The sequence below is a fragment of the Euprymna scolopes genome, chromosome 46, assembly GCF_053919585.1.
Source record: "Euprymna scolopes isolate OS-2025 chromosome 46, ASM5391958v1, whole genome shotgun sequence".
In the NCBI taxonomy this organism is placed as follows: Eukaryota; Metazoa; Mollusca; class Cephalopoda; order Sepiida; family Sepiolidae; genus Euprymna; species Euprymna scolopes.
The window spans coordinates 55794925-55807510 of record NC_136527.1 but is presented as its reverse complement, the minus strand read 5'-3'; the positions used below and the strand labels follow the sequence as shown (position 1 = coordinate 55807510).

Genomic DNA, 12586 nt, shown 5'->3' with positions numbered 1-12586 from the left:
AAACTCCTACCCTTACATCATCAACGCTCTGATCCCCATCTGGCATCAGTTGGGATGGATGGCTCTCGTCTGTGAGAGGCCCCGTGTTTTGACAAGCTTCTGGGTTTGACCTTTACTCCTGATCTGAAATGGAACACGTACATCAAGTCTGTTGCCAAGGTCGCTGGAAAGATGGTGGGCTCCTTCTACCGCTCCAAAAGATATCTCACTACTGATGCAATTCTCTATCTATATAAAAGCCAAGTACGTCCAAGGATGGAATACTGTTGCCATATTTGGGCAGGAGCTGCAAAAAACAGCCTATCCTGCCTTGACAGAGTACAAAATAGACTTTGTGGCTTAGTGGGGGATGCCCTTTTCTCTACCCTGCAACCTCTCTCCCACAGAAGAGACGTTACGAGCCTATCCTTGTTTTATCGTTATTTCCATGGCAGGTGCTCGTCTGAAGTCCAATCTCTGGTCCCCCCTCGCCAATCTTTCACGAAAAACACCCGTCTAGCCGAATCCACTGTGAAAAATTTCCCCCACTCTTTATCTGTGCCTAAATCAAAATGTGGATTCTATGAACAAACCTTCTTTTTAGAACTGCACGCCTGTGGAACTCTGTTCCGTCTGCCTGCTTCCCACCGGACTACAACTTGGATGTGTTCAAGTCCAATGTTAACAAATTCCTAAGGAACCGCCCCCTTAAGTTAGCACTTCATCAAATCTCCACACTAACGTAATGTACTTGCAAAAACCCTTATCCCTGAGTGGCTTCCGGGCCTTGATAAGTGGTGATCACTGTGTAAAAAAAAAGAAGGCGTAGCAATGGATTTTAGCTGAAGATGTTTATATAAATAAGCTAGGTTAAATATAAAAATAACCTTGAACAGGCGTATGTGACAAGGTCATGTAAAGAATATGTGTGCTTTTTAATCATAACGTAACAGAACTGAGGTAGGAAGGTCAGGAGTTTTAGTCAGTTGAAGGGTCGGGGAGTTAGAGTCTTTTTATGCAGGTGAAAAGAATACTCCAAGAACAAGCATGTAGACAAATAAGTAGACTCTTTGTGAAGACCATTTGAGACAACAGAAATAAATTTATATTATAAAATAGAGTGTTTTTCTGTGGTTTCACAAACGAAGGAAGAAGAGATGTCTCAATTGTTTGGTCATTTTCATGTTTCATCGATAGAAATCTTGAAGAAAGAAGGTATGAAGCATATTTTCTTCTTCTTATATATGAACTGTAAGATATACCCGTGTGATGACTCTGATACAACATGACTCTGTTTATACGTCAATATCTAATCGATTAAACAACATACATACGATTTATACGATTTAGCTGATCCTGTTATCAGAAAATACCTATCGACTGTTCAATACTATATAACTGTTTTAATATCAAATCCACCTCACCTTCCTCCCTATACAATATGCTTTATGATGCTGGTATACAATTTTAATTTATGGATTTATGAAGATCATCGGATAGTTTCCCATATGTGTTAGCATATGACGCAATAAATCTGGCTTCTGTCCAAAGGAACCACATACTTTACACGAATCTGGGTTTTTTCTTTTGCTTTAATTTTCTTATCATTTTTTCCCCCTGGGGATGGGGAATTTTACCAGATGCCAAACATTCTCTATTAGTTTAGTTAATCATACCGAGATTTTTTTATTTTTGTTTGTATTGCTTTTGCACTTGATTAATCGAGTATATTTGTCAGAGTGTTTTTGAAATTCTTTTCATTAGCCCGGTTGCTCCTATGATGACTGAGATAATGCATATATTCTTAAGATTCCAGGTTCTTTTCATGTCGTATATAAGTCCTTGGTATTTTGTTATTTTTCCTCTGTGCTCGGTTTAGGCCAGCATCATTAGGAAGTCTTACTTTAACTAGGGTTGCCACATTCTCCTTCTTGATCCATCTCACTATGCCAGGCCTGGTAACCCCATTTTCTAGGTACGTAGCTGTAGGAATTTCGTAAATAAAGTAAACAATGTATGACTTATTTCCAACTGATCTTTCTGGAACACGTTGCTCAGATTGGCTACAACATGGGATATCCAGCTTTTGTCTCTTGTGTTTCATATGACTCAATAAATTTGACTCGGGTAAAAAAAAGAACCCAATAATGTGGTTTCTACCCCATATGTTTTTTCGTATGACTCAACAAACTTGACTTCCATTTAAAAAAAGTACCACATACATCACAAGAATATGGTTTGTCTCCTGAATGTGTTTTCATATGACTCAACAAATTTGACTTCTGTGCAAAAGAGGAGCCACATACTTCACAAGAATATGGTTTCTCTCCCGTATGTGTTTTCATATGAGTCAACAAATTTGACTTCCATGTAAAGGAAAAACCACATACTTCACAAGAATGTGGTTTGTTTCCCGTATGTGTTTTCATATGACTCAACAAAGTTGACTTCCGTGCAAAAGTAGAACCACATACTTCACAAGAATGTGGTTTATCTTCAGCGTGTGTCTTCATATGAATATACAAATATGATTTCGATGCAAAAGAAGAACCACATACTTCACAAGAATGAGGTTTCTCTCCCGTATGTATTTTCATATGATACAACAAATTTGACTTCTGTATAAAGGACGAACTACATACTTCACAAGAATGTGGTTTCTCTCCCGTATGTGTTTTCATATGATTAAACAAAGTTGACTTCTCTGCAAAAGAAGTACCACATACTTCACATGGATGTGGTTTGTCACCAGTGTGTGTTTTCATATGACGCCACAAATAGTACTCCCGTGCAAAAGCAGAACCACATACTTCACAAGAATGTGGTTTATCTCCCGTATGTATTTTCATATGATTCAACATACTTGACTTATGTGCAAAAGAAGAACCACATACTTCACATGAATGTGGTTTCTCTCCCGTATGTGTTTTCATATGATTCAACAAAGTTGATTTCCTTGCAAAAGAAGAACCACATACTTCACATGAATGTGGTTTCTCTCCCGTATGTGTTTTCATATGATTCAACAAATTTGACTTCCATGCAAAAGAAAAAGCACATACGTCACATGAATGTTGTTTGTCCCCCGTGTGTGTTTTCATATGACTAAACAAGCCTGATTTCCACGCAAAAGAAGATCCACATACTTCACAAGAATGTGGTTTGTCTCCCATGTTTGATTGCATCTTATTCCACAAAAAGTATATTGAACTGAGTATATGATAATAAGCTGAATAGTTTCAACTTTAGATCATTTATTTGAAGAAATTTACAATTATTTTCAAACTTTTTCAATTACCAATGAAGAAAGGTCCTTCTCATCCATTAATGAATATCTTTTCAATTTTGCAAATTCTGCAAATATACAATAAATTTGAAAAAATAAAATTCATGTGGTAAAATTGAATGTTTTATGTTTATTTTAATTAAAAAATATCTACAACATTTATTATTAATCAAATTAAAAATAAAATGAGCATAGTTTTTATGCAATATTGTTTAGTTAACAAAACTTGTATCTATTGTCAAATATTAAACTAAAATTTTCACATTTCTTCATTTTACAAATTAGAAAATTGATTACTCATATTATTTCATTCTTCAGAATACTGTTCTCATCTCGTAGCATTTGCAATGTCTGCGTAAAAATCCTGTCATTTGAAATATTATTTTCCATATCACTGAGGATTGAAACTTCAACATTCACGAGTATTTAACTTACTACAGATTTTTACCAAGTACTCCAACCATAGCACCATGGGTTCTTGCAGATAATCCTAGTATACATTTTAGGAACTATTTTGTTTCTAAATGTCATCACTATTTTTACTATACACGCATATATCTATATATATACAGTGTTTACACTATATTTTACTACACACACACACACACACACACATATATATATATATATATATATATATATATATATATATATAGTGTTTACATTATATTTTACTACCGTTTACAAAATTAAAAATCTTGTCACTTAATATGGGTGGGGATATTGTGGGGGAGGATAAGAAAGGTCTTTGAACGATCCATTTCTCTCAAGCTTTTATCTTTCCATATTTTAACCTCTTATTTTCTCTTCACTTTTATATTCTTTTTTATCTATCTCGTCTTTGGGTTTTGCGTTATAACATACTTGAAGGATCAGACATTCTGTCTCGCCTGGTCGGTGGTCAATGAGCATAGATACTTCTGATGATCACATAGTGTAGTTAAGCCGGCATTGTCAATTTATTCTAGAAGTAAAACATATATATATACATATATATATATATATATATATATATATATATATATATATATATATATATATAGTTGGTATATTTCACGTACACATATGTACAGAAATATAAAAAAATAAAATAAAATAAATATAAATATAAAATCAAGAAAACTACTGACTTCTGCACACACAAATATACATAGATACATGTAAAAATATATATACTCTATTACCCCCGCGTACATATATATACATATATATAAACATAGACACACATATATACATAATGCATATATAGTTATATACATATTTACAATAAACGTAAACCCACACCCATATAATCTACAAAAATACCCATAGACACCATTATATCTACACACATACTTAATATAAATAGCCATACACACCTGCATGTTATATACTACCTCTATTATAATAATAATAAAAATAATAATAATAATAATAATAATAATAACAATAATAATAATAATAATAATAAAACTGTCAGTTGTGAACCTTAAAACCTGTAGATCCCAATCGGATACACCTTTTGATAAAACATACATTTACACACAGGCATACACACACACATACACACACATATATATAAATATATATATATATATATATATATATATATATGCAGAATACATGCATACTTGAGAGACATAGATATATAGATATTTATATACACACAGGTATACACTTACATATATAGACAAATACACATACACAGATACCTGCGTACCCATATCGCATATAGTCATGCATGTACATACACAAAAACTTTATTTATCTTCCTCCGATTATGAGAAAAACAAAAGAAATTAATTTTTATTAACACAAACAGTCATTTAATAATGCTAATTTTAAATTACCATGCGGTTACCATCAGATGGTTTCCACAATTCATCAAGATATTTACATGAAAAAGATCAAGGGCTATTCATTGGGTGCTCCCCGTATTAAGACATTTAACAAAACAAAAAAAAATATTCTTGGAAACAAAACAAATTGTATATTTTTATGTTGATGCAAATGAATATGGTTATGTTGATGTAGATGAATATGGTTATTTTGATGTAGATGAATATGGTTATGTTGATGTAAATGAATATGGTTATGTTGATGTAGATGAATATGGTTATTTTGATGTAAATGAATATGGTTATGTTTATGTAGATGAATATGGTTATGTTGATGTAAATGAATATGGTTATGTTGATGTAGATGAATATGGTTATGTTGATGTAGATGAATATGGTTATGTTGATGTAAATGAATATGGTTATGTTGATGTAGATGAATATGGTTATTTTGATGTAGATGAATATGGTTATTTTGATGTAGATGAATATGGTTATTTTGATGTAGATGAATATGGTTATGTTGATGTAAATGAATATGGTTATTTTAATGTAGATGAATATGGTTATGTTGATGTAGATGAATATTGTTATTTTAATGTAGATGAATATGGTTATTTTGATGTAGATGAATATGGTTATGGTGATGTAAATGAATATGGTTATTTTGATGTAGATGAATATTGTTATTTTGATGTAGATGAATATGGTTATGGTGATGTAGATGAATATGGTTATGGTGATGTAGATGAATATGGTTATGTTGATGTAAATGAATATGGTTATGTTGATGTAAATGAATATGGTTATGTTTATGTAGATGAATATGGTTATGTTGATGTAGATGAATATTGTTATGTTTATGTAGATGAATATTGTTATGGTGATGTAGATGAATATGGTTATGTTGATGTAGATGAATATGGTCATGTTGATGTAAATGAATATGGTTATGTTTATGGAGATGAATATGGTTATGTTGATGTAGATGAATATAGTTATTTTGATGTAGATGAATATGGTTATGTTGATAAAAATGAATATGGTTATGTTGATGTAGATGAATATAGTTATTTTGATGTAGATGAATATGGTTATGTTGATAAAAATGAATATGGTTATGTTGATGTAGATGAATATGGTTATTTTGATGTAGATGAATATTGTTATGTTGATGTAGATGAATATTGTTATTTTGATGATGATGAATATGGTTATGTTGATGTAGATGAATATGGTTATTTTGATGTAAATGAATATGGTTATTTTGATGTAGATGAATATGGTTATTTTGATGTAGATGAATATGGTTATGTTGATGTAGATGAATATGGTTATGTTTATGTAGATGAATATGGTTATGTTGATGTAGATGAATATGGTTATGTTTATGTAGATGAATATGGTTATGTTGATGTAGATGAATATGGTTATGTTTATGCAAATAAAAAAGTAAAGAAAAAGAAAATGCAAAAAGAAAGAGCTAAAAAAATATATGCATGAAATTTAATTTTAAATGTACATTATTGAGTTGTTTAAGAATATCCCATAGAATATTGGCTCCTTTTAACAGTGATCACACCTTTACAGTCAACTGTTTCTGAATATACTGGCACTAAAACCTGCAAGAACAAACAATCAAGCCTTGCTCATTCATATTAGCTAATCTGAGTTCTATTGAGTTGGTTAAGAATATCAACAACATATCCCATAGAATATTGGCTCCTTTAAACAGTGATCACATAGCACGTTTCATACACCCTTAGACTCCAACCATAATCTTACCACTAAGACCAATCATGAAGGTTCCAGAACGTTCAGTTAGTAACACGATTGCAAGATGATTGACCAACTGCATAGTCAGGAAAATTGTTCAATTTGCATTTTTTATTAATTTTCTCTTCTATCTTATGTTCTTTTACCTACGTAGGCATAAAGTTGGCTGTGGAAAGAGGGAAGGATGGAAATAAGGTGGCTTATATCCAAAGAGAACTAGAGAGTAGGAAGAGAAGGAATTTCTCATATGATTTGAGGGAAAATTTCTGGAGGGAAAACCATTTTGATGATTTTGCAGTTGAAATCTTTCACATATGTCAGCAAATATGTTACTCTGAGAAATGATTTCGTTTTAGTGACCGATGAAAGTAAGAAGCATTATATCCAAATAGAATTAACAAGCACGTCTCTTCCTTGTGACATTAACTAAGAGTTTATTTTATTTGACCTCAAGATGAGGAAGGGGATAAAAAGTTTATTTGCTTACATCCTCCCAGATGATTATCATAGATAACACTTAAGACATATCCAAATTTCATAACAAATAAATGGCTAGGGATCTAAAAGATACACAGGTTCTTTTATTTTTCTGTTGGCTATGAGTACTCATAGCTGACAGAAAAATAAAAGTTCATAGAAATAACAATGGACACAAGGTTACATTCAGTCATAACCAAAAGAAAAATATAAGTCCATAACAATAGCAAAGATGGAGTAACAGTAATAGTAATAAATATCAAAAATTAACAATGAAACTTACAATCCAACACCAATTAATCTCACTTATTGAAAAAACTGAAATAATCTCAGTTTTTTTTAAACAACTTTCAAAATCCCTGGATTAAACAACTTTTCAGAAGGGTCTTAGCAGCTGAAATAAATTATGAAAGAAACAAGAAATACATATACCCAAATTTCATTTAAATGCCACATATATAATTCAACTATTCACAAACAAATGTTCTTGTAATACAACCTGCATGGAATATGGTGAGAAAATCAGCAGCAGCTGTAGGATAGCTCACTAGTGAAAATATAAGCAGCAATAATCTTAAATGAGAAAAGTGACTCATCTGCATGGTCGAAAAAAAATGGAAAGGAAGGTGATGAAAAAGACATGCATGAAAGGGCATTTCTGAGAAACATGTTCGACACCAAAGTGATATTTTGAAACACAGTAAAGTGTGTTGTTGGAAATTAGTGGAATAAATTCGTTTGTATCCACTTATAAAATGCGGAGTCATATTTGAATGTCCTTCCTTTTTTTTTGGTTCCTGCGATGGTACCAGACAATGTGCGGGTCTGAGGTTTTGAAATGTAATAACACTGTTCGAGTGTAAGAGCCACATTACATACTCTCATCTCTATAAATGATCAGTGAAATTCGAAACCAAGATCCCAGTGACTGTGGCAGTTGCTTTATTACTGAGCCATAACCAAAACCAGCATATCAAGTCTAGGTGGAAACCATTATTTCTATAGCAGCAGCACCGACACCTGACGGTTTGAAATTTTGAATTTTTGGTTTATAAGCTGTGCTGATTGTTACTAGCAATCAACTTCCCTTCTAGCTTACACATTAAAAGGCCTTTTCTCAAGCAAGCTTAGCACGTGACAACATTCATAAAACGATTACACATTGGTAATCCTCTCTTCCTTTCCAGTCCTTGGTACTGACAGCATACTACTAACTCATTTCCCTGTTTCATTGGCATTTTAACTTTTCTTTCCTTTATTTTTTTGTTACACTACCAACTCTTTGAAATACACACACATGCTAGCCTAGCCAGTTACAGTGTTCCCTACACAAACTCAGAACATCCACTTATGAAAGCCCCATTAATATTAACTCTAACCTTTTCATCTATCACAATTAATGTCCACCAAAATAGAAAATAGATATCCGACACTTCAAAGTTTTCAAATTTCTCATTTAAATTTTATTCAAACATAAATGTCTTCAAAAAGTGTGTGACCATCTTTTACTTTAAATTCCCGCTCGAAACTGGATCATAACACACGTGGACCCACTGAAACAGCCGTACATTTCTCCTTTCTTCTATTCCGAGGCATTGCCTCCATCATAACACCAAAATGAAGGAAAAGAAAAAAAAACCTGGACCGGACTACCTACGCTGAAGAGGCTATTTATTAGCAAAATATTGGACTTGCAAGAAAAAAAAGTAAATAAAAAAAAGTTCTGAAAACGAATATATACTTTAAAAGTGGCACAGAGAAATAGTTTTCATGGCATAAAAAATTACTTTTTCAAAAAGTGGGGGATAACTTTTCATTATAAATTTAATGTAAAATGAGTATACACTAGGCACCGCCAAAAATGGCCGCAAAATCAAGTTGTTGTTGTTTTTTAAAACTAAATTACATTTATTAAAATCCATTATTTCTGAGTAACTTTTTTTTTCTAGAAAGATAAAACCCTGAATTTTATCATATAGAAAACAGAATAATGTAAAACTTTTTCTACTATTTTTAATTCAATTTTAAATGTTAAATTTTCCCAAAAAGTTAACAATTGACATTTTTTGTCTTGCACAAAAAACGGACTTAAATATTTAAAAAAAGGGTTTTTGAAATAATTAATTTATTTATTTATTGTCTAAGATTTAGGATGATTTTCTAAGAAAATATGCAAAAATATTATAATATAAGTACCTGAATTTCAAATAATTCCACTTATTCATATAGGTAACCAAATATTTCGCGTTGACGTAGAATTCAGATCGACTCTGTTTACGTTTTCTTTTGATGATAAGATAACTATGGAAGACCAAACAGGCCAAAAAAACTTATTTTTCAGTGACGAAAATTTCAATGTATTATTAAGCTGAGGCTGGCCAGTACCAGATGGGTGACCATTTGTATGAGTTTGGTTTTTAATGTGTATGTGTGTGGGGGCCAGGCTCCCCAAAATGGGGGGGGGCAATTTAAAGCAGAATAAAAAAAAATTATTTCAGCGCGTTTGGTCCACCGTAGTCGAAAGGCGGCAAACGTTTTCAAACGAGATCGAAAAAAATGATGCTATTTTTAACACAAAGGGCACAATATTTATCGATTTTTTTTTTTGCATCGATTATTCAAAGCATGCCCTGTTTAATAATGGTCATGCATTATTCGGCTCGCTAAAAAAAAATTGTTAATTTATTTATCAAAAATTTTAAAATGCCTTTTTTCGTATAAATATTTAAAAAAATTATTTGTTTGTTTTGCTTAACTTAAATTAATTATTTTACTTAACATATTCACCGAATTTCACACTTCAAAACTCAAAAGCGGGATAATTAAACACAATCGAAGTTCTGATATTCAGACGTCAAAATAAGGTATGCAAACAATTTTTTTTTTTTTAATCTATAATTCTGTCCCTTACAACAACACAATATGTTTTGTTCAGTTTCACATGATTATTTTAAGCATATTTGTTCCCACTTCAAAACAAGGGGGGGGTTTTGTAAGCAAAAAAAAATATATATATAAATATCGTTTATGAAAAATAAGTACACTGTTATAAAGCTCATTCTTCTCCTAATAATCGCTGAAAATTTCGTATTGATCGGATAATTACCTGATTTTTGGTTGATTTTTAAAAAGACGGTCCGTCAAAAAGTACTGATCTGCCCCCCCAGTTTTGGCGGTGCCTAGTATACACTTTATGGCCACCAAGCAAGGCGGCCTTTTTTTTTTTTTTTTATGAATTCATGTTTAATAAAGAAACAGAGACATTAAAAAACAAAAAAAAAATGTTATCAATTCTGTACGTGACAACGCATAAAGAATTGGCCACAACTGATAACATAAATAATTACGTATTGGCCGCTTTTTTTATGTTTAAGTCAGTATTGAAAACAAAATCTGATAGATTAGTAACCATTCGATATTAAATGAAAAAAGGTGAAAATAAAAAATACACATACGTGCGCCATTTAGTAATACTTACGTTTTTGTTTTATAATCTGCTTTCGATTAACTTTATCTGCTTTTATAAAGGAAACGATTTTTCAAATGTGATTGACTTTACAAGCTCAAGTTAACATTCAAGATGACGAACGGAAGAGCAAGTTCGCAGAAAACAAAATTGAAGAGGAAAAATAAAAAAAAAATGAAATAATTTCGAAATAGAGCCGATCTATTTGGTGAATATCACGGATAAAATTAGTATTATTTTATTTAACATTTTAATATTTACATGAGAGAGAACAGATTACAAGTTTTATCTTCATTAATTCTATAATTCGTTGCACGTGCAATTTAATGGCGGAAACTGATAGTTTTTAAGCCGCCTTTTCGTATTTTTATTTATTTATTTATTTTAGATTCCTGATTATTATTTTTTTTATTGTGTTTGAAACATTTAAGCCTAAAGTTAATCTGATGCTTCTGCAGTTTACCAAACACATTAACAATGAAGATATTGGTGAACAATAGTTTATCATATTTGTTTATAGATTTCCTTTTTTTTTTTTATCGTGTTAAATTTTCTAATTCGTTGCACATACAATTTGGTGCAAGTCTATAAATGGGCCACTAGTAATCTTTTTTACTATAAAAATCTGAAGAAAAAAATCTTTATAATGTAGGTACTTGTCACTGCATGAAAATGTCATATTCCAAAAATCACATAAATCGATTCACACTATAGAAAAAAAAAAACTTGGAAAATTAAGACATAAGTTTTTGAGGATGTTGAAAACGAAAATAACGTTTAAAATTCCAGCAAACGAGTAGTTTCCAAGATATGAAGAATTTTACGTAAATAGAGAGCGCACACACGTTGTCGCTCCGCTAACAAAAAATTGGCAAATGTGTATTTCAGCGGCGTAAATTCAAGTTTTATACGTGTGGGTGCTCAATTTACGTAAAATTCTTCATATCTTGGAAACTACTCGTTTGCTGGAAGTTTAAACGTTATTTGCGTTTTCAACATCCTCAAAAACTTATAAATGTATGCATTTTCCAAGTTTTTTTTTCTATAGTGTGGAAAGTCGATTGTCTGCCCCCTTGCCGATCTCATATTCCCAATAGGTGTCGCTAGCAGTGTAAAAACAAGATGGTGCGAAGTTTTTCTTCGATAAAATTTCTCATAATATTTGATTTTCTTAAATAAAAAAGAAACTATTGATCGATTTACGTGATTTTTGGAGTATGACATTTTCATGCAGTGACAAGTACGTACATTATAAAGATTTTTTTCAGATTTTTATAGTAAAAAAGATTACTAGTGGCCCATTTATAGACTTGCACCTACAATTTAATGGGGGAAACTGATTGGTGAACGTAGTTTTGAAAGCTTATATTTTTTAATCGATTTTTTTTTTTTACAAAGGCATCACCACATTATCAAGGCCCAGAGGCCACTCAAGGATAAGGGTTAAAGAGTGTACAGTAGAAATTGGTCAATATAGTAATCATTAGTAATGAAAATTTGGTAAATTTAATAACTTATATGGAACGGCTCATCAAGAACTTATTTACTTTAGACTTGAACACAACCATATTGTAGTCAGCCGGAAAGCAGGAAAACGGAAGACAATTCCACAGGCGTGCAGTTCTAAGAAAGAAGCTTTGTTCATGGAATCTACGTTTAGGTTTAGGCACAGATAAAGAGTGGGGGAAATTATTGATAGTGTTTACAGCTAGACGAGTGTTTCTTGTGAAAGTTTGGCGAGGGGGGACCATAGATTGAAGCTCAGTTGAACACTTTCCATGAAAA

The 12586-nt window shown here is 31.7% G+C and overlaps 1 long non-coding RNA gene across 1 annotated transcript in view; it reads right to left on the bottom strand.

The window, feature by feature from the left end:
- LOC145271194 (uncharacterized) overlaps positions 1-10928 on the bottom strand; it is a 154514-nt gene extending 143586 nt beyond the window's left edge. The window contains exon 1 of the long non-coding RNA XR_013865748.1: positions 10814-10928. This is a non-coding gene — a long non-coding RNA (uncharacterized LOC145271194). The remainder of the gene's footprint in view (positions 1-10813) is intronic.
- Positions 10929-12586: the final 1658 nt, after the last annotated feature.